At 44.5% G+C, this 14464-nt stretch overlaps 1 protein-coding gene across 11 annotated transcripts in view; it reads left to right on the forward strand.

The window, feature by feature from the left end:
* tbc1d1 (TBC1 domain family member 1) overlaps positions 1-14464 on the forward strand; it is a 247214-nt gene that overhangs the window by 81269 nt on the left and 151481 nt on the right. The gene's annotated exons all lie outside the window — the stretch shown is intronic.

Raw genomic sequence — 14464 nt, forward strand, 5'->3', positions numbered from 1 at the left:
GGCCGTACGCCTCAAGCCACCACCTTTGGTCGCGCTAGACGCATGCAGTCGCATGCTGGTGGGACAGGTCCTTTAGATCCCGGTTTACTCTATTACCGACTCTTTCTCTCGCGACCACGAGAGGCTTGCTCCATCCTCCTCTCCAGTCCTTGGGACACGAGCAGGCGCGGGCTCGGTGGCTTCCCTCTACAGTCCGTGTGACCTGTGCTGCTGTACCTGTTGAACTGTATTATTTTCCCCTCGACCTTTCCTCAGTAAATATACTGAACCAACACACCGTTCTTGCTTCAACAAGTCTATTCGTCTCCCCGGGGGACTTACTCTAGTCCACAGCCTCTGACTCCCAAAGAGTCCGAAGTGTTCCCCAGCAGTAAGTGGTTTATAGTAGGCATTGTATATATAAGTATATAAGCAGTAGCAAGCAGAAGCAATATTTGGCACACTTTCTTGTTCCTCCAATCATGTCATGACACGGTATGTGTGTAAAGGCAAAGGTCAGGTTCCTCAAGCAAGTGCATCGCAAGCACATGATCCCATTATCACCAGTGATCAGGTTAAATAACTCAAACAATTGAAATGCAATCGCATGATTTTGTTATCGCAAACAGTCAGCTTCCTCAAAATGAGTGACTAACTTCGTTATCACAGCTGCAACAGAACCTAGTATTTTCCCACTCAACGCTGTAATTTTCCACTAACTTACAGTAAAAGCCAAACTCGTCATAGCTGACACCCTTTATGTAAAAATAAAAGTTGCCCCTTTGGTACCTATTACATCTTTTTCCCCCTCACCTTAAACCTATGTCCTACGGTTCTTGATTCCTCTACTCTGGGTAAAAGACTGTGCATTTAATAATAATATTAATAATAAATTTTATTTATGGGCGCCTTTCAAGAGTCTCAAGGACACCTTACAAAAATTTAGCAAGTAGAGGAAAAACATGTAAGCGGAATGAAATAAATAGTAGAGACATGACTAGTACACAAATTAAAGACAGAATTCAATTCAAAACACAATATGAGGCAATTCAAGCACAGATGAAAAGGGAGGGGGACGTGGGGCTAAGGATAGGCAGAGGTGAAGAGATGGGTCTTGAGGCGGGACTGGAAGATGGTGAGGGACACGGAATTGCGGATCAGTTAGGGGAGGGAGTTCCAGAGCCTGGGAGCTGCCCTGGAGAAGGCTCTGTCCCCAAAACTGCGGAGGTTGGATTTGTGGATGGAGAGGAGACCGGCTGATGTGGATCTGAGGGACCGTGAGGGTTGTTAGGGGGAGAGGAGGTCAGTGAGATATGGGGGGGCCAGATGGTGGAGGGCTTTGTAGGTGAGGACCAGGATTTTGTAGGTGATCTGGTGGGAGATGGGAAGCCAGTGAAGTTGTTTGAGGACTGGAGTGATGTGATGCCAGGATTTGGTGTGGGTGATGAGTCGGGCGGCTGCGTTCTGGACCAGTTGGAGTCGGTTGATGTAGGTGGAGCTGATGTCAAGGAGAAGTGAGTTGCAGTAGTCCAGTCGGGAGGAGATGAAGGCATGGATGAGTCTTTCAGCAGCGGGAGGTGTGAGAGAGGGTCTGAGTTTGACGATGTTGCGGAGGTGAAAGAATGAGGTTTTAATGACATGGCGGATGTGAGGCTCAAGGGAGAGGGTGGAATCAAAGATCACGCCAAGGTTGCGGGCCTGGGGAGATGGGGAGACAGTGGTGCCGTCGATGGTGAGAGTGGGGTTATTGATTTTGCTGAGTGTGGATTTGGAGCCTATGAGGAGGAATTCTGTCTTATCGCTGTTGAGTTTGAGGAAGTTATGTTGCATCCAGGTTTTTATAGCTGACAAACAGGAGTTGATATGGGAGAGGGGGGGGGTTGTGGGGGTTGTGGGGGGATTTGGTGCCGAGGTAGATCTGGGTGTCATCGGCGTAACAGTGGAAGTCCAGGTTGAAGTGGCGGAGTATCTGACCAAGGGGGAGGATGTAGATGATGAAGAGGAGGGATGAAGATGAAGAATATTTACCCTAAATATTCCTCTCATGATCTTATAAACCTTAGTTTGATGCAGCTTGATGAGTAAGTGGAGATGAGTGTTGGCATTGGCATCCACATCCCTGGAATGAATCTGAGTGAGCATGAATCTGAGTGTTTGCTGGTCCAACTGAATGCTGGGAATGTTTCCCTAAGCTCATTCTGTCCATTGTGTAGAAAGAGAACAGCGGCTCGCTGTACAACCACATCCTCTGTTGATAAAATTGCACAAGGGATGAGTGATTCTACAAATGCATTTCCTTTTCTTCATAGTAGGAGGATGTACCACTATCACTTGCTGTTAATCTAATTCACAGAGGGGAAAATAGCCTTGGATCCAGTGTCGGATCATATGATTAGGTCACACTGGCGGAACAAAGCAGCAAGTGAATCAGCTATCAAAAGGATGTGTGATAATAGTATGTGTGTGTCTGTGCTGGCGAAACATAAAAGCTTCAAGCTCCTCACAGATTGGACCACAGACCTTTGACGTTACCGAGGCAGTGCGACGTTGTTGGAAGCGCAGTTTATCAGATGGAATATTAACTTAGGGCCCTCTATGCTTGTTCATGTGGAAGTATTAGATCTCCTGGGAATAGTTGAAAAAGATATTGTTGAGTGTTATTGGTCAGATCAATAAAACAGATTATTCATTCACGTCTTTGTCTTGTACACAAATGATCACTGTGGACTGCTTCTGCTGTCCTAAAGGCATGAAAGGCACAATGTGAATGCAGCTTCATTGTCACCAAGATGCTATCTTTCTCCTCTTTCACGGAGAATGACCTTTCCAAGTGCGCCACGGGAAGGTCATTGTACCAGATAATGTTGCGGCTCAGAGAGTAGGGCTAGAAATTACTCTTGAATCCTGGGGTGCACTTGGGGCGAGGAGGAGTGGAGAGGAGGGAAGGGGGAGTAGTCGAAGTAAAATATTAATCTGTTCATCTTTGTGTGCAACTTTCCCCTTGTTACAACATTGATTAGTGAAACTAAAATAAATCGAGTTTCAAAGTAACAGTAGCAAATTTGCAGATGACACAAAGCTGGGTGGCAGTGTGAAATGTGAGGAGGGTGCTATGAGAATGCAGGGTGACTTGGACAGGTTGGGGGAGTGGGCAGATGCATGGCAGATGAAGTTTAATGCGGATAAATGTGAGGTTATCCATTTTGGTAGCAAAAACAGGAAGGCAGATTACTATCTAAATGGCGTCAAGTTGGGAAAAGGGGAAGTACAACGGGATCTGGGGGTCCTTGTACACCAGTCTATGAAAGTAAGCATGCAGGTACAGCAGGCAATGTAGAAAGTGAATGGCATGTTGGCCTTTATAACACGAGGAATCGAATATAGGAGCAAAGAGGTCCTTCTGCAGTTGTACAGAGCCCTAGTGAGACCACACCTGCAGTATTGTGTGTAGTTTTGGTCCCCTAATTTGAGGAAGGACATTCTTGCTATTGAGGGAGTGCAGCGTAGGTTTACAAGGTTAATTCACGGGATGGCGGGACTGTCATATGCTGAGAGAATGGAGCAGCTGGGCTTGTACACTCTGGAGTTTAGAAGGATGAGAGGAGATCTCATTGAAACATATAAGATTGTTAAGGGCTTGGACACACTAGAGGCAGGAAACATGTTCCCGATGTTGGGGAAGTCCAGAACCAGGGGAGCCACAGTTTAAGAATAAGGAGTAAGCCATTTAGAACGGAGACGAGGAAACACTTTTTCTCACAGAGAGTGGTGAGTCTGTGGAATTTTCTGCCTCAGAGGGCGGTGGAGGCAGGTTCTCTGGATGCTTTCAAGAGAGAGCTAGATAGGGTTCTTAAAAATAGCAGAGTCAGGGGATATGGGGAGAAGGCAGGAACGGGGTACTGATTGTGGATGATCAGCCATGATCACATTGAATGGCAGTGCTGGCTCGAAGGGCCAAATGGCCTACTCCTGCACCTATTGTCTATTGTGCATAACATTTCCTCTGCTTAGTTGTTGCATATTAATTTATGTTTGAATGTCTCATTCTTAAGCTCTAAATTCTGTCTGTGTGCGTGTGCATGTGTGTGTGGCTTGAGGAGAATAGAAATACAACACGGAGTTAGAATGGTTACCTCTGATTTTTGTGGTGTTGTCCAGGTGTTTCTATGAGGCGAAACACAATAAATGCAGTGGGGGATAGGGCTTTCGTTTGTGCAATGAAAGGGTGATGGCAGCAAATGAAGTTGTGTGACCGTGTCATTAGTAAACCTATATTGCTGATTTGATGCTTGAGTTGGCATTTTCCCAATCGATAGTCTGCGCTCTTGCATATGGCTGAATGGATGCTCTGAAGCTGAAGAGACTGAGAATGACAGCATGCCATTAATGCGTGCACATCATTTTCACCACCTCTTACTGCTCTGCCCTCTAGTACAACAGAGAGACTTCCAGCCCCTGTGTCTAATGGTGTATGACTGGCGGCAGCACATGAAATGGATTCTGATACACGATAGAGTCATAGAGTGATACAGTGTGGAAACAGGCCCTTCAGCCCAACTTGCCCACACCGGCCAATATGTCCCAGCTACACTAGGCCCACCTGCCCACGTTTGGTCTATGTCCCTCCAAACCTGTTCTATCCATGAGACAGAGTCTGAAGAAGGGTCTTGATCCGAAACATCACCTATTCCTTTTCTCCAGCTTAATGGATTTTCTCCAGCTCTCCGGATTAATGCACAATATCCTCCTGCAGGAGTAGTGCCTTCATCCTGTAGCAGGTCATCATGCTAAATGCATCTGAGCCAATGCCACAAATCAAAATGTGGTTGCAGAATGGCAAAGCCTAATGATTAACAGTCCAACCATTATATGTAGCATGCACCCAATAAAAGCAGTGAGATGTGGCAGAGCAAACCATCACAATGCTGGGACAGTGGCTGCATGGTCTTGTGTGTAGAAATGAGGAACTGCAGATGCTGGTTTGCAAAAAAGACACAAAGTGCTGGTGTAACTCAGCAGGTCTGGCAGCATCTCTTGAGAACATGGAAAGGTGTGAGTCTGAGAGTGGATTCCGACCCAAAACGTCTCCAGAAATGTTGCCTGACCCATTGAGTTATTCCAGCACTTTTAGTTTTTGTCTGGTCTTGTGTGTTTGGCAGGACTTGGCAGAGGTAACTTCAGGATAGGTTGTGACTGCCTTTGTGCAGTAGAATTTTATGAGCATATACTAGCTCATGCCATCATGCCTTTTTCTTATAAACCACTTGGGGAGCAACAGAAGACCAATGGACAAGATCTATCTGCAAATTTCATTTGTACATAATACCAATAATTCCAGACCAAATTACACATCATTATCAGTGCTAATGATGTAACCAGTACTTAAATAGTAAGTAAATATAAGAGAAGGGACAAGACCCTTAAGGGGACAGAATAAATATCACCTGCATGGAGACAGAAGGCCTGTGAGGATATCTTCAAGACTCAGTAAAATAAGTGATCACAGAAATAATGAATGGAGTGAAAATTGATGAAAGGAAGTTGTAGAAAGGTTGCTGATGCTGAAAATAAACACGTCATTTGTGCTGGATAGGATATAGGCCAGGTTGTTGAAGGAAATGAAAATGCAGATTGCAGGACGGCTTCTCTACCGATGCACTGCTCCTTTATTACAAGGAGGAGACGGAGGGCTGAAATGGCAAGGCAATACCTTAGATAGACACAAAAAGTGAGAGTATCTCAACGGCTCGGGTAACATCTACGGTGAAAAGATATAGGTGATGTTTCGGGTCAAGACACTGGGTGGGGGAAACTTTTTAATCTCTTACTTCTACGGAGATGCAATTTTTTCCCATATCGTATCACCGTCCGCACTGCGGCCTTAACATCGCGTAGCAGGCGGCCTCTTGCTGGGGACCCACTTCGGGAGATCCAATCGCAGGGTGCCTGTGGACTTAACATCATGGTGTTCGCGGACCCCGGTTAGGGGCCAACTTCGGGAGCTCCAACTGCAGGAGCTTCGATCGCCCCAACGCGGAAGGTTCGACTGCCCTGACCGCGGGAGAATAAAGGGGGAAGAAGATAAGACTTTATTGCCTTCCACCACAAGTGAGGAATGTGGGGAATCCGCTGTGGTGAATGTTTATGTTAACTTTTATGTAGTTGTGTGTCTTGTTGCTTTGTATGGTAATCGAGTTTCACTGTACCTTAATTGGTACACGTGACAATAAACAGACCCTTGAAACCTTTGAGTTACTCCAGCTTTTTGTGTCTATATTTTTGGTGTAAATCAGCATCCGCAGTTCCTTCCAACACATAAGGTAATACTTTGTTCAGACAGGAATACCAATAATTCATCCAACACTATACTGGTCATTTTAACCTCCCATGTGGCAAAGAAATTGCGTTAAGAAAAGATAACCAAGTTAGATTTGTTTGATGAACCTGATTGGATTTTTCAATGAGGTGACGGGAATGCAGTAAAAGTTGTGTGTATTTTCAGGAGGTGCTTGATGCAGTCCCATACAATATGGTAGTTAGCAAAACCATCAAAAACAGAACAAATGGGTCAGTGGCACCATACCAACAAAACTGACCTAATAACAGAAACGGCTGAACTGTTATTTCTTTGGTTGGAGGACTTAATATTAATGATTTGGAAGAGGGAATGAGAAGCAACACTAGCAAGTTTGTGGATGACACAAATCTGGGTGGCAGTGTGAATTGTGAAGAGGATGTTAGGAGGTTGCAGGGTGACCTGGACAGGTTGAGTAAGTGGGCAGATGCGTGGCAGATGCAGTATAATATAGATACATGTGAGGTTATCCACTTTGGCAGCAAAAACAAGGGGGCAGATTATTATCTCAATGGGGTTAGGTTAGGTAAGGGGGAGGTACAGCGAGACCTGGGCGTCCTTGTACACTGGTCACTGAAAGTTGGCATGCAGGTACAGCAGGCAGTGAAGAAAGCTAATGGAATGTTGACCTTCATAACAAGAGGATTTCAGTATAGGAGTAAAGAGGTTGTATAGGGCTCTGGTAAACCCACATCTGGAGTATTGTGTACAGTTTTGGTCTCCTAATTTGAGGAAGGACATCCTTGTGATTGAGGCAGTGCAGCATAGGTTCACGAGATTGATCCCCGGGATGGCGGGACTGTCATATGAGGAAAGATTGAAAAGACTAGGCTTGTATTCACTGGAGTTTAGAAGGATGAGGGGGGGGGGATCTTACAGAAACATATAAAATTATAAAAGGACTGGACAAGCTAGATGCAGGAAAAATGTTCCCAATGTTGGGTGAGTCCAGAACCAGGGGCCACAGTCTTAGAATAAAGGGGAGGTCATTTAAGACTGAGGTGAGAAAAAACTTTTTCACCCAGAGAGTTGTGAATTTATGGAATTCCCTGCCACCGAGGGCAGTGGAGGCCAAGTCACTGGATGGATTTAAGAGAGAGTTAGATAGAGCTCTCAAAAAGGAACTAAGTTGATGTGTTGCAATGTGTTCTCTCACTGAGTGAACTCTGTGGCAGATATTTGTGAGTGACATGATGAGTTTGGGTATTTACATTGGAAGATTTTTCTGATGTTTCCCAATAAAGCCATAAATAAACAAGTCTGGATATGCCTGACTTCTGAATGTGATGTTTAAGAAAGAACTGCAGATGCTGGAAAAATCGAAGGGAGACAAAAATGCTGGAGAAACTCAGCGGATGAGGCAGCATCTATGGAGCGAAGGAGTAGGTGGTGTGATGTAGTTACTTCATCTAACTTTTGCTGTAAGAATTAATTTGTCTTTACTACAAACTCTGCCCTCATTAATTAATAGAGTAATTGTTGCATGGGAAGGAAGAGGTATTGACTCATTCCATGTAAATCAAGTAAATCCAAAGGTTTTAAAGTGGGAATGAGATGTGTTTCTGTTCCAATTTGTAATGCATCCCAAATTAATCCTGGTGTTATGAAGAAAGGACTGTTCAGTAACTAGTCTGAACATGTACATGGCTTACTATCAACAGGAAGTCACAGACAGCCTGACTAAAATTGTGTAACTTCCCTTCTGAATTTCTGGTTTTCTAAAGTGCACCAGCATAATTCAGGCTTCTTGGGGCTGAGTGCCAAGTACATGTTGAGTCTTGTATCAAATTGCACAAGTTGTTTGGTAGGGAACGTTTCTTTTTGTTTTTTACTTTCCCTGAAGGCCCCAGAGACTAGAGGAGTTGGCCTGGGTGCCCCATGATTGGATGCTGAACCAGTGATGTTGGGTAAATTGACAGAAAGTTGGAGAATGGTGATGAGTGGTGAGAGGAAGAAGTATTTTTGCTTGAGCAGTGCTCCATAAGGCTGCATTGATGAAGAATGGGCACAGTGTTGCAGCCTGTGGACCTGCTCCCCTGCATCAGTCTGGACCTCGGTGCTGTTTAGTTTATTATTCTCATGGGTACAGAGGTGCAGTGAAGAGCCTTTGTATGCATGCTATCTAGTAAAATAAAAGACCATACATGAACACAATCAAGTCATCTGCAGTGTACAGATAAAGGGTACAACATTTAGTGCAAAATAAAGTTCATGTGAAGCTTGCACCTTCTTCATGTGATCTCTTGGATATCCTCCCACATCCTGAAGCAGGCTCTGGAGGCCAAATCAGTGGATATATTTACTGCACCCACAACATGGAGTCAGAGTCCATGGATTCCAGACCCATTTGAGCACAATATCAAGCCCACTGCATCCAAGCAGTACTGAGGGAGTGCCACTGGTCTGAATTGTCACCATCTGGACGAGATTAGTTTAGTTTAGAGATATAGTGTGAAACGGGCCCTTCGGCCCAACGAGTCCATGCCAATCACAGATCACCCGTACACTAGTTCCATGTTATCCCACTTTCACATTTGGCATTTTAGGGGTAATTTGTAGAAGCCAATTCACCTACAAACCTTCATACCATTGAAATGTAGGAGGAAACCGGAGCACCTAGGGAAAACCGAAGTGGTCATAGGGAGAACGTACAATGTCTCACGGACAGCACCCAAGGTCAGGACTGAACCTGGATCTCTGGAGCTGAGTGGCCAGATGTTTTGTTACGTCCACAGATGACGGTATCATTTGTGTTTGTGACGGTAGCTTAAAGAAGAGAGGTTGTCTTGGACATATAATAAACAAGGCTATTCTTTTGAAAGGTCACTGGATTTTATATTCACTTTTGTTCAAATATAGTGCATCTGACACCACAGAAATTCCTCGAGACTGCATTGAATTATCAACCTAAATAGAATAGGATTGCCCTGCAGTAGACGGTAAATTCAGAACCTCTGCCTCAGTGTCGAGACGGCTTTAATCTTTTGTTCGTATATGGTCAGGTCTCAGTGTAACTTCCAAATACTGAGTCAGAAATGAAGCCTGTGACTTGTTATTTAAGATTGCATTCAAGCTCAAGTCTTGCCGTTTCACACCCTTGTTAGAGATACCAGGTCTCTTTTTGTTTCCTCGTTTTGTCAAGAATACCAAACTTATCTGATTTTGTTGCTTTCTTCATCGATGCTGATACATTTGATTTGTTACTTGGGTCAAGGTCGACCAACATGAAAATGTTTCTGCATTCAATGACTGTCTATTAATGCTGTGAGCAATGCTGCTCACATCAATTTTACTGCAACTTGATGTGTGGCTTGCCAAATATGTATGCATCATCTCCATATTTGTGGTTAGGTCTTACAGTATCAAGGAAAGGCAGTCGAAAAAAGAATTACCTCAACTCCAGTTAGAGTTAAGATTTTTACAAAGTGCAAGACAACTTAAGCTTCCGCAAACATTTCAAGAAATGTTTTAGAGAGCATTTTAAAGATAAAAAATAAGCCCTTGTTTGCTTTTGCTCTGACAGAATTCTGAGTCGGGTTTCCTCTGCTGCAGTTGCTAATTGCTTCAGCCTTTCAACTCCTGCCATTGCAGAGGTTGCAATATTTTCAGGTTGAGATGTTTTGTGTGCTGTTGCTGGATGCCAGGAAGTAATATTGCCTCATACGTGGTGTTTATTAAAAGCAGGGTGAGCAAGTTGTGCACTGTGACATATGAAGGCAATGCTAGACTAGCCACAACATTCCCACTTCCCACTCAACTTATCTGCACTGCCCTAATGAAAAATAAATAATCAACTCTCTTGCCGCTGGCAACAAAAATCGAGATCCATTGCAGCCAAGGTGTACGTGGCTGAGGCAATTTGCCCGTTTTCACAAATGCTTTTGTGTTTAAGTCATTTATTTTTGTTGACAGCGACAAGAAAGAGTTGATTATTTTTCATCGGGGCCGTGCAGACAAGTTGAGTGGAAAGTGGGAATGTTGTTGCTAGTCTGGCATTGCCTTCATATGTCACAGTCCACCATTGGGCCGAGAAGATTGTTGATGTGCCTTCAGAAGGCACCACAGTGGCGCATCAGTTGGAGCTGCTGCCTCACAGCGTCAGAGACCCAGGTTTGATCATGACCTGGGGCACTGTCTGTGTGGAATTTGTATGTTTCTTCTGTGTCCTCGTGGGTTTCCTTCCACACCCTAAATACATAGGAGTTTGGAAGTGACTTGGCCTCTGTAAATTGCCCCCTATAGTGTGTGGGGAGTGGATGAGTAAGTGGGAGAAATGGGTGATCAATGGTCAGCGTGGGACGAAGGCCTGTTTCCATTCTGTATCTCTAAACTAAACTGAACTAACTTATTGTAGAGAAGGATTTGTCCCCTATCCTCGCTGATTGGGGTCTATTGGGCAGGAAGTCAAGGATCCAGTCGTGGAGATGAGTGCTGACTCCCGTGAGTTTGGTGATGAGCTTGTATGGGATAATGGTGTTCCTCCATCCTGTCCTTGCTGCCCTATGAAGAGGCACAATATTGGCATCTACCACTGGAAAATCAGCCTCCGGTCATCCTAATAACTTGCATCATTCTGACTCAGTTCATGCACTTGCACACAATTTAGTGAATATTAGAATTAAACTAATATTTAATAAATATATTAATTTAATATTAAATTATTAATATTAAACATAGAACCCTATGTTTTAATTCAATAGCTTTTAAAACCAGAGAAATAAAAGTTTCCATCATATTAAGGAATGAACAAAATATTTAAAGTCTGAAACCAGGAACTGCAGATACTGGTTTACATATAAAACAGTCTTGGTGTAACTCTGGGTCAGGCAGCCTCTCCAGAGGTCAGGGAGAAGTGCCGTTTTGGGTCTGGATGTTGGCTATACAGACTGGGGGGGGGGGGGGGGGGGGGGGGGGGAAGAGAAATCCAGAAAAGAGGTGGGGGTGGGACAAAGCATTACAAATAATAGGTGGATACAGATGAAGATGGGATGAAAAGAAGACAGAATGAAAGATAAGGAGAGAAGGGGAGTGGAATGTGAAGCCAGGGGAAGGGTGAGAGGGGATGTGGGGGAGGGTGGTAGGTAGCGAGCGAAATAGAAGGGAGAAAAATGAGGGGTGGGTTGTTACTGAAAATTGGAGAATTCAAAGTTCATACACTTTCATTCAATGAAGAATACTTGCTTAGGAGACGAGCATCGTTTTTTGTTCATTTTGTCTAATCAACAGTTCATCATGATTGAGGAAGACTTGCTTCTACTCCAACCGATATGCTGGAAGAACTCAACCAGTCAAGCAAGAATGGAACAAGAAACCATGAGGGGATATGGACCAATGAAAGTCTTATCTTGTTTAGTTTAAGTGTAGTTACAGCATGGAATGTTTAAATGTAGATACAGCATGGAAACTGGCCCTTCGACCTACCAAGTCCACGCTGACCAACAATCACCTGTTCAATTTACAGAGGTTAATTAATCTACAGACTTCCATATCTTTGTAATATGGGAGAAAACCAGAGCACCCAGAGAAAACCCATGTGGTCACAGGGAGAACGTGCATATTCTGTACAGCCAACACCTGTACTCGGAATCGAACCCAGATCCCTGGCGCCTGGCGGTGTAAGACAGCAGCTCTTATGCTACGCTAATGTCCAGTACTGTACTTCTAAATAACTTGTGTATGTGTTTTCATGTGAATGTGCATGCTGAATGACTGCTCGTGGAGATCTGCTGCATCTTTACCCTTAAGGACCTGTCCCACTTGCGTGTCCTTGGCGCACGTGCATCGTATGGCGCGCGGGGTTCCAAAATTTTTGTGGTGAACAAAATCTTCGCGAGCCAAGGGCCTGTCGTGTAACTGACGGCCAAAGTGGGACAGGCCCAAGACCCTGGCACGACGCAACGTTTCACCTCCAACAGCAGCAGAAGCAGGCAAACGATCGCCGAGCTCGGCCTGGGGCTCACGGCCGTTGCGGATCCGGATCCGCCCCCACTTCTACCCCCAGAGTGGGGCCAAGTAAATTAAAGATGGACACAAAATGCTGGAGTAACTGAGTGGGACCGGCAGCATCTCTTGAGAGAAGCAATGAGTGATGTTTCTGGTCAAGACCCTTCTTTCAGACTGAAGAAGAGTCTCGACATGAAACATCATCCATTGCTTCTCTCCAGAGATGCTGCCGGTCCCGCTGAGTTACTCCAGCATTTTGCGTCCATCTTAGAATGACGTCACGCACTCCAGATGGCTGTGCAGGCGCTTGAAATCGCATGCGACCTTCGGGGGACCGTCGCGGCTCAACACGACTACGAGGTCGCGTAATTAGCGTGCCAAGGACACCTAAGTGGGACAGGGGCTTTATGCTCCGCTACTCAGCCTGTTGTCCTGCATAAAGACAAAGTGTTCCAAATGAATATAGGGTACTGTAAAAGTAAACAGAAGGAGTCATAGATCTTGAGGAGATACCTGTTATACTCAAACTAATAAACCATTGTGCAATTCAGATGATTAGATTGGTTTCCAAGCCTGCAGAGCTATGGAAACTTTGAGAGCTGATAATAAAAGATAAAATGCTGATTTACAAATAAGACAGCGTTGGAGTAACTCGGCAAGTCATGCAGCATCCCTGCAGAATGTGGATTGGCAGTGTTTTGGGTTGGGATTCTTCTTCAGATTGTAAAGGGAGGAAAGAAAGCTGGAAGAGAGAAAGTGCAGGACAAAGCGTGGCAGGTGATAGGTGCCCATCGGAGAGAGGAGGAGAACCTTGAGATTTCACAGTGGGGATGTCAAAATGTAGAAACAAGGAACTGTAGATGCTGCTTTACAAGAAAAAAACACAAAGTGCTGGAGTAACTCAGCAGGATTGGCAGCATCTCTGGAGAACACCTACCACACTTTGTCCTGCCTCTCCTCTCTCCAGCTTTCTCTAGCCCCCTACAATCAGTCTGAATAAAGGTCCCGACCCAAAATGTAATCCATCCATGTTCTCCAGGGATGCTGCCTGTCACCCGCTGAGTTACTGCACCACTTTTGTGTCTTTTTAATTGCTAATAAGCCTGATCTTCGTATAATTTGTGTTTTTATCTGGTTACAAGCTGAACACAATGTATACAATTTGATACATAATCAGAGAACTGAATGATATGAAACTAGAGGTTTACAAAATCTGCTGGCAAAGATTACAGTGCCTATGGTGCAATTTTCTGTTATAGTAGAGTAGTTAAGGGCCTGTCCCACTTTCATGACCTAATTCACGACCTCTGCCGAGTTTGCCCTTGACTCATACTCGCAGCATGGTCGTCACGAGGTTGTAGGAGGTTGTAGGTAGGTCGTAGGTAGGTCGTGATGCTAGTCGTAGGTGCTCGTGGCATCAAGTGGGTCGGGGCGTTTTTCTAGCCTGATGAAAAATGTCCACGAGTAAAAAAGGTCGTGAATTAGGTCGTGAAAGTGGGACAGGCCCTTTATGCGGCTGGACTAGAATACAAGAATGTGTAAATAACATTTCTAAAAAAAGCAATAGATTTGCGAGTTAATCCTGGGGCCGGTGGGGTGGGTGGAGTCTGCTTGGGGCAGGAGACTGTCACATCAACCACTTATGGCTTATTTTGTAATGAAGAACAATCATTATGTTCAGGCACCATGAATGCTGATAGGCATGTTAAATAATGCAGCAAATCCATGTTGAATTTGAATCCCAGGCCACAACATGATTACACTGATAAAAATCAAATGAGAAATGGAAAGGATAAGTAGTCAAGGAAAGGGCAGATGGAAAATTGGAAGAGATCCACAGGCCAAAATGTCTGGTAGAAATAGGAAGGGCTAACAATGAACCTCACTGGATCAGGGACAGTGCCATTACCAATAGCATTTTGATTATAAAGTGAAGTTTACTGAAAAACTGGTGTAATTGGAAGCTATTCACTGAAAGCAGCGAATTTTATCTGAATAAAATGAATGGGCTTAAAATTTCACAGTAAGTGAAATCAAATTTAGTACAGACATGGGATGGAGGGATCTAGACCATGTGCAGGCAGATGGGGATTAGTTGAAATTGGTAGCATGGTGGGCACAGACATCGTGGCTGACCGCCTATTCTTGTGCTGTACTGTTCTATGCCTTGTGCATGAAAGTGGTGAG

The sequence above is a fragment of the Amblyraja radiata genome, chromosome 1, assembly GCF_010909765.2.
Source record: "Amblyraja radiata isolate CabotCenter1 chromosome 1, sAmbRad1.1.pri, whole genome shotgun sequence".
NCBI lineage: Eukaryota > Metazoa > Chordata > Chondrichthyes > Rajiformes > Rajidae > Amblyraja > Amblyraja radiata.